Source organism: Lipotes vexillifer, unplaced genomic scaffold (assembly GCF_000442215.2).
Source record: "Lipotes vexillifer unplaced genomic scaffold, Lipotes_vexillifer_v1.1 scaffold182, whole genome shotgun sequence".
Lineage (NCBI taxonomy): Eukaryota > Metazoa > Chordata > Mammalia > Artiodactyla > Lipotidae > Lipotes > Lipotes vexillifer.
In genome coordinates, this window is record NW_006798798.1 from 7,508,259 (window position 1) to 7,517,147 (window position 8,889).

General features: G+C 37.6%; 1 pseudogene; it reads left to right on the forward strand.

Annotated features, from left to right (window-relative positions):
* The first annotated feature begins 4,794 nt into the window (after positions 1-4,794).
* LOC103083934 (40S ribosomal protein S4, X isoform pseudogene) lies at positions 4,795-5,582 on the forward strand (annotated as a pseudogene).
* Positions 5,583-8,889: the final 3,307 nt, after the last annotated feature.

Here is an 8,889-nt window from a genome sequence, read left to right on the forward strand (position 1 = left end):
GACCCCTATGATTGCACAGTTTATAGATGGGAGGGGTAACCAAGGTGGAGCCCAGTGATCTCTTAGTGTTGAAATGGGATGAGGAGTCCAATGAAGCAAATGTCGTCGGAATTTACAGGGCCGAACATCAAAAAGGTGAGAATTACACAAAGATTTCCAGAGATCTGCAGAGAATTTCCCTTAAGTACTCATCAATACATTTATGTGAAAAAACTACCTTAAGCCAGGGAAAAATCACCACCTGAAAGAATTGACGGGAACTTACACAGAGCTCATAGAGGTGTAGGAATAATTCCTGCTCTCAAAAGCCAAAGTGGAAAACCTGAGACTTCACATAGCATCAAGTAGAGTACTCAGAGATTTTACTTCAATTGTGGGGAAATTTTGCCAATAGACTAAGCCCTACTCAGGCCACCTGAGAAAGCTTAAAAGTGTACCTCAAAAGGATCAAACTTTCCAAATAATGGCATCTCAAACAAAGATAAAAAATATTTATAGGTATACAAAAATATGCAGCACCTAACAGGGAAAAATTTATGTCTGGTATCCAATAAAAAAGTATTAGGCGGGGCTTCCCTGGTGGCGCAGTGGTTGGGAGTCCGCCTGCCGATGCAGGGGACACAGGTTCGTGACCCGGTCCGGGAGGATCCCACATGCCACAGAGCGGCTGGGTCCGTGAGCCATGGCTGCTGAGCCTGCTCGTCCGGAGCCTGTGCTCTGCAATGGGAGAGGCCACAACAGTGAGAGGCCCGTGTACTGCAAAAATCCATTAATGAGAACTCAGCTAAGAGGAAAAGAAGGAATTTCCTTGAGCAATAAAGAGTATCTGGAAAGCCAACAGCTAACATCATACTTAATGGTGAAAGACCTACTACCAGGAACAACAGAAAGATGTCTGGTCTCAACACTTATACTAAGCATTGTATTAGAGGCTCTGGCCAGTGCAGGGGGAGGGGGGAAGTATCCAGATTGAAAGGGAAGAAGTAAAACTACATTAACATGTGAATGTCTATATGAAAAAAATCTGATGGCATCTACAAAAAGAGCTACTAGAACTAATAAGTGAGTTTAGTGAGGTTTCAGGATAAGGATTAGTATACATAAATTATTTTCTATGTACTAGCAGTGAACAATCTGAAGCTTGAATTTTAAAAATGGCACTTAGAACACATTCAAGAGCCTTAGATACTTAGTGACAAATCTAGAAAAAGTGCAAGGTATATACCATGAAAATTAAAGAACACTGCTGAGAGAACTTAAAGAAGACCTAAATAAGCGGGGGGAGAGAGAGACTATGTTCAGAGATTGGAAGACTTCATACTATTAAGGTGTCAGTTCTTTCCAAATTGACTTGTAGATGAAATGGAATTCCAACCAGAATATCAGGAAGCTTTTAGCTTTGTGTGTGTGTGTGTGTGTGGAAACTGATTGTAAAATACACGTTGACATACAAAGGACATGAAACAGGCAAAACAACTTTGAAAAATAATAACAAAGTTGAAGGACATGGACTACCTGACTTTGAGACTTATTATAAAGCTAAACTAATTCAAGATTGTGTGTTATTGTAATCAAGATAGACAAATAGGTCAATGGAACAGAAAAGAGTTCAGAAATAGACTCAAACATGTATATGGACAACTGATTTGTGGCAAAGGTGCAAAGGTGGCTTAATGGATAAAGGTCTTTTCAACAAATAGTGCTAGAAGAAATGAATATGCATAGGCAAAAAAAAGAGCTTTGGTTTATACTTCACACCATATTAAACATAACTAAAATTTATCATAGATATAAAATGTAAAACCTAAAACCATAAAACTTATAGAACTTTGGGTTAGGCAAAAATTTCTTGGACATTATACTGAAATTTAAAGAACAATATGATAATAATTCACGAAAATGAAAATTTCTGTTCTTCAACAGACACTGTTAAGAGAATGAAAAGGTTAGCCACCAACTGGGAAAAATATTTTCCAGTCATACTTGATAAAGGATTTTAATATGAAAAGAAGTTTCAAGACCCAATAATATACTCCAATTTAAAAATGAGCAAAAGATTTGAACAAATATATAACCAAAGAACATATACAGATGTCAAATAAATGCATCTAAAGATATTCAATGTCATTAGTCATTAGAGAAATGCAAATTAAAACAAATAAATACTATGCCACCTATTAGAATAGTTGGCATTTAAAAAGCTGAATATACCACATGTTGCAAAGGATGAGGAAAACTGAATCCCATACATTGCTAATGGGAATATTAATAATACAAACACTTTGGAAAACATTTTGACAGTTTTAATTAAAAAGTTAAACACATAGAAATAGGAACCAGAGTCTCATAACCTAATACTTCAAATGTCAAGGAAACAATTTAAAAAATTCTTATACTGAGAACCAGAAAAATCTAAATGTGAATGGGAACAAACAACCGATGTAATTGTCTGATAATGAGTTAAAGCTGCTGTCATAAAAATGCAACAAGCATTTGAAAACACTCTAGAGTCAAATGAGAGAGAACGATTGAGAGGGAACATCAGGAAAGAAAGAAAAGATACAAGAAAGAACCAAATATAAATATTAGAACTGAAAAACACAATAACTAAATTTTAAGAATCACTGGGATGGGCACAGTAGCAGAATGGAGATGACAAAGAAAGTAATCAATTAACTTGAAGATACATCAATAGAAATTATCCATTCTGAACAACAGAGAGAAAATAGATTAAAAAAAAAAAGTGGAAGCTCTTAGACCTTAGGGACAACAATGAAAGATCTAACGTTGGTATCAGAATCACAGGAGAGGAGAAAAAGCAGACCTGAAAATATATTTGAAGAAAGAGGGTTTAAAAACTTCTCAAGTTTGGGACTTCCCTGGTGGCACAGTAGTTAAGAATCTGCCTGCCAATGCAGGGGACAGGGGTTCGAGCACTGGTCCAGGAAGATCCCACATGCTGCGGAGCAACTAAGCCTGTGCACCACAACTACTGAGCCTGTGCTTTAGAGCCCGCGAGCCACAACTACTGAGCCCATGTGCCACAACTTCTGAAGCCCGTGCACCTAGAGCCTGTGCTCCACAAGAGAATCCACCGCAATGAGAAGACTTTGCACCACAATGAAGAGTATCCCCTGCTCACCACAACTAGAGAAAGCCCATGTGCAGCAACAAAGACACAACACAGCCAAAAATAAATTAAAATAAATTTAAAATACTTAAAAAAACACTTCTCAAATTTGACAAAAGACATAAACCTACACATTCAAGAAGATGAGTAAATATTATATAGGCTAAATCCAATGAAATTCACATCTAGATACACCATATTCAAATTTCTGAAAGCTGAAGACAAAAAAAAAAATCTTGAAAGCATCCAGAGAGAAATGAAACCTATGTAACAAGGTTTCTCAACTCTGTCAAGAGTTGTGGGGGGGCTACAATATTATTATTGTAGGCTATTTTGCAACATCCCTAGCCTCCATCCACTAGAAACCAGTAGCAACTCTTAGTTGTGACAGCCCAAAATGTCTCCAGGCATTGCCAAATATTCCCTTGGGTGCAAAACTGTTCTCAGTTGAGAACCATTGCTGTAGAACAACAATCATTCAAATGCCAGTGCATTTCTCATCAGAAATCATGAAGGCCAGGGAAGTAGCCCAAATTCTTTGATCTAAAAGAAAAATGATAAAAGAAAGGAACTTTCAACCCAATATTCTACAACCAGTAAAAATATCTTTCAGGAAGGAAAGTAATATATCTGACATTCTCAGATGAAGGAAAATCAGACTATATCACCAGATCTGCTCTAAAAAAATGCATAAATAAATTTGTTTATCCAAAAAGAAAATTATAACAAGAAAACTTGGAACATTAACAATGAAGAGCAAGAAAATGGTAAATATATGTGCACACATAATAGACTATCCTCTTTTAACATTTTAAAATCATGTTTGTCTGAAAATATTGTCTCATATGGTTCTTGAAATATGTAAAGGTGATTTTTAAGACAACTGTATTATAAAGGGGAGAGTATAAAGTAACCTAACAGTAATGTTTCTACAGTCCACTTGAACTGGTAAAAGTTGATATTAGTAGTATAATATTACTAATAATATAATATCCTATATATATAATTAGAAATTACATGAAGGGATATACTTAAAAGATACAAGTCCAATGAAAATGTTCAAGTAATCCATAGGCAAACAACACAGGGAAACCGAGGCACAAAAAAACAAAGTGCACAAACAGAAAACAAATGATAAAATGTCAGACTTTAAATCCTAACATGTAATTAGTTACATTAAATATAAATGACCTGGGATCCCCTGGTGGTGCAGTGGTTAAGAACCCGCCTTCCAAGGCAGGGGACACAGGTTTGAGCCCTGGTCTGGGAAGATCCCACATGCCACAGAGCAACTAAGCCTGTGCGCCACAACTACTGAGCCTGCACTCTAGAGGCCACGAGCCACGACTACTGAGCCTGTGTGCCACAACTACTGAAGCCTGTGCACCTAGAGCCTGTTGTGCTCTACAACAAGAGAAGCCACCACAATGAGAAGCCCACACACCACGACAAAGTGTAGGCCCCGCTCGCCGCAACTAGAGGAAGCCTGTGCACAGTAACAAAGATGCCACACAGCCAAAAAATAATAATAATAAAATAAATTTTAAAAAAGTGTTCTTCGTTGAAAACATTTCCTAAATAAATAAATAAATAAATGGCCTAACCATCACTTATAATTTCACTCAGAAGTGAAATTGCTGGCTCTTTTCGTGCCTAGCGTAGCCATGGCTCATGGTCCCAAGAAGCACCTGAAGCACATATCAGCTCCAAAGCATTGGATGCTGGGTAAACTGGTGTGTTTGCTCCTCATCCATCTACCAGTCCCCACAAGCTGAGGGAATGTCTCCCCCTAATCATTTTCCTAAGGAACAGACTTCAGTATGCCCTAACGGGAGATGAAGTAAAGAAGATATGCATGCATCATTTTATTAAGATCGATGGCAAGGTCTGTGCTGTTATAACCTACCCCACTGATTTTATGGATGTCATCAGCATTGACAAGACTGGAGAGAATTTTCGTCTGATTTATGACACCAAGGGTCGCTTTGCTGTTCATCATATTACACCAAAGGAGGCCAAGTATAAGTTGTACAAAGTGAGAAAGATCTTTGTGGGGACAAAAGGAATCCCTCATCTGGTGCCCCATGATACTCGCACCATCTGCTACACTGATCCCCTCATCAAGGTGAATGACACCATTCAAATTGATTTGGAGACTGGCAAGATTACTGACTTCATCAAATTTGACACTGGTAACCTGTGCATGGTGACTGGAGGTGCTAACCTGGGAAGAATTGGTGTGATCACTAACCAAGAGAGACATCCTGGTTCTTTTGATGTAATTCATAAGAAAGATGCCAATGGCAACAGCTTTGCCACCCGGCTCTGCAAAGTTTTCGTTATTGGCAAGGGCAACAAACCATGGATCTCTCTTCCCCGTGGAAGGGGTATCCACCTTATCACTGCTGAGGAGAGAGACAAGAGACTGGCGGCCAAACAGAGCAGTGGATAAAATGATCTCTAGGTGACATGATTGGAAAAGTCTTTGTACTTAATGAAAGATAATACCACATTTTTTAAAAAAGTGAAATTGCTGGATCATATAGTGTTTATTCTTTTTTTACATGAGCATTTACCAGCTGTAAGTTTCCTTCTTTATGGTGCTTTAGCTGCTTCCCAGTTTTGTTGTGTTGGGTTTACATTTTCATTTATTTCAAAGTATTTTCTCATTTTTCTTGTGATTTCTTCTTTGACCCATTGGTTTAAGACTATTGTTTAATTTCTACATATTTTTCAATTCCCCACATTTCCTTCTGTTATTCGTTTCTAATTATGACTGGAGAACATTCTTTGTATGATTTAGATCCTTTTAAATTTATTGAGACTTGTTTTCTAGGCTAAAATATGGTTTATCCTAGCAAAAATTGCATATATACTTGAGGAAAATGTGTATTTTGCTCTTATTGGTTGGAGTTTTCTATATATGTCTGTTAAATCTAGTTGGTTATGTTGCTTAAATCCTCTGTTTCCTTGATGGTCTTCTGCCCAGTTGTTTTATCCATTATTGAAAGTGAACTGTTGATATCCCCAAGTATTACTGTTGAATTATCTATTTCTCCCTTTAATTTTGCTTCATATATTTTGACATTTTGTCTTTAAGTTTATCCATATTGTTGCAGGTGTCAGAATTTCCTTCTTTTTAAAGTCGGAATAATATTACATTTATGTATCTGCCACATTTTGTTTATTCATTCATCTAGTGCTGGACACTTGGGTTGCTAGGTTACGTGCATATATGGTTTTGTTTTGTTTTGTTTTGTTCTTGGCTGTGTCAGGTCTTAGTTGCAGCACACAGGATCTTCATTGAGGCATGGGGGTTCTTTGTTGTGGCACGTGGGCTTCTTTCTAGTTGTGGAGCACAGGCTCCAAGGCACGTGGGCTCTGTAGCTATGGCACGTGGGTTCCAGAGCCCATGGGCTCTGAAGTTTGTGGCACGCAGCCTCTCTAGTTGAGGTGCGCGAGCTTAGTAGTTGTGGGGCGTGGGCTTAGTTGCCCCGTTGCCCTGTGACGTGTGGGATCTTAGTTCCCTGACCAGGGATCGAACCCACGTCCCCTGCATTGGAAGGTGGATTCTTTACCATTGGACTGCCAGGGAAGTCCCTGCATATATGCTTCTAATTGTATGCTTTCTTGATTGGATTGACGCTTTTTAATTATAGAATGTACCTCTTTGTCTCTGATAATTTTGTCTTAACGTATGTTTTATCTGGTAGTAGTATAGCCCCTCCTGTTTTGTTTTTCTGCTGTTTGCATGGTATATCTTTTTTTCTGTCCTTCAGTTCTGAAATTTTATCTTTGAATCTTAAATGTCTCTTGTATTCAGCATATAGTTGAATCATATTTTTAAATTCTCTGCTAACCTCTACCTTTAATTGGAGTGCTTAATCTATTTACTTTTACTATACTCATGAGAAAGAACTTCCATTTTGTTACTTGTTTTCTGTCTTACATCTTTTTTTCCCTCTATTCCTCCATTACAGCCTTCCTTTGTGTTAGACATTTTTCTATGTTGTCATTATAATTCCATTGTCATTTTGTAGTACTTTTTATTCAGCTATTTTTTTGTGGGGATTGCAATAAATATCTTTATTTATAATGGTCTGTTTCAAATTAATGGCAATTTAATTACAATTGTATCTAAAAACTTCTCTACAGTTCCATTTTCTTCTTTCTCTCGTGCTGTTATTGTCATACAAATTACATCTTTATACATAGCACGCTGATCAAAAATGTATTTGTAACTCTTGCTTTATGCAGTTGTCTTCTACATGAAATAGGAGAAAATAGAGTTACAAATAAAATGTACATTTATATTGTCTTTTATATTTGCCTATGTAGTTACCTTTCACTGAACATAGAATTCTTGGTTCGCACTATTTTTCCTTCAGCACTTTTAATATATCATCACACTGCCTTCTGGCAGTTATTGTTTGTGATAAGAAAACAGCTGTTAGTCTTGCTGAGGATCCCTCATACATGTTGAATTTCTTCTTCCTTGCTGCTTTCATGATTCTCTCTTTATGTCTTAGCTTTTGACAGTTTATGGTGTCTCTGAATGTGGATCTCTTTAATGAATGTGTAGATTTGTTTTTCACTGAATTTGGGAATTTTCAAACATTATTTCTTGAAATACTCTTTCTGCCCTGTTCTATCTCCTCATCTTCTTTTTAAAAATTATTATATAAGTTTCAGGTATACATTATAATTCAACATCTCCATACACTAAAAAGTGGTCACTTCCAAAAATGTAGCTGCAATCCATCACCATACAATTGACTGCCTTCACCCATTGGCCCACCCTCCAGCCCACTTCTCCTCTGGTAATCACCAATCTATTCTCTGTATCTGTGACTTTGTTTTTATTTTGTTTTGTTCATTTTTTGTTTTGCTTTTTGGTTCTGAGTTTCCACATATGAGTAACAATTATTTGGCATTTGTCTTTTTCCTTCTAACTTATTTCACTTAGCACAATATCCACCAAGGTCTATCCATGTTGTCAGAAATGGCAAAGTTTCATTCTTTTTTATGACTGAATAGTATTCCTATAAATATATATACCCCATATCTTCTTTATTCATTCATCCATCAACGGAGACAGGTAATTTCTATATCTTGATTTGTATATAATGCTGCAGTAAACATAGCATGCACATATATTTTCAAATTAATGCTTTTGTATCCTTCAGATAAATACCCAGAAGTGGAATAGCTGTATCATACGACAATTCTATTCTTAATTTTTTTTTTCGCGGTATGCGGGCCTCTCACTGCTGTGGCCCCTCCCATTGTGGAGCAGAGGCTCTGGATGTGCAGGCTCAGCGGCCATGGCTCACGGGCCCAGCCGCTCCGTGGCATGTGGGATCTTCCTGGACCGGGGCACGAACCCGTGTCCCCTGCATCGGCGGGCCAACTGTCAACCACTGCGCCACCAGGGAAGCCCCTATTCTTAATTTTTTGAGGAACCTCTATACTGTTTCCCATAGCAGCTGCACCAATTTACAATCCCACCAGCAGTGTGCAAGAGTTCCGTTTTCTTCACATCCTTTCCAACACGTTACTCTTTGTGTTTTTGATAATAACCATTATAACAGATGCAAGGTAAACTTTCATTATGGTTTTGATTTGCATTTCCCTAATAATTAATGATGTTGAACATCTTTTCATGTGCCTGTGGCCATTTTTATGTCTCCTTTGGAAAAGAAGACCCCTATCAATCAGCCTGTCAAGATATTCTGGGGGAGGCTCTCCATACTCTTTCC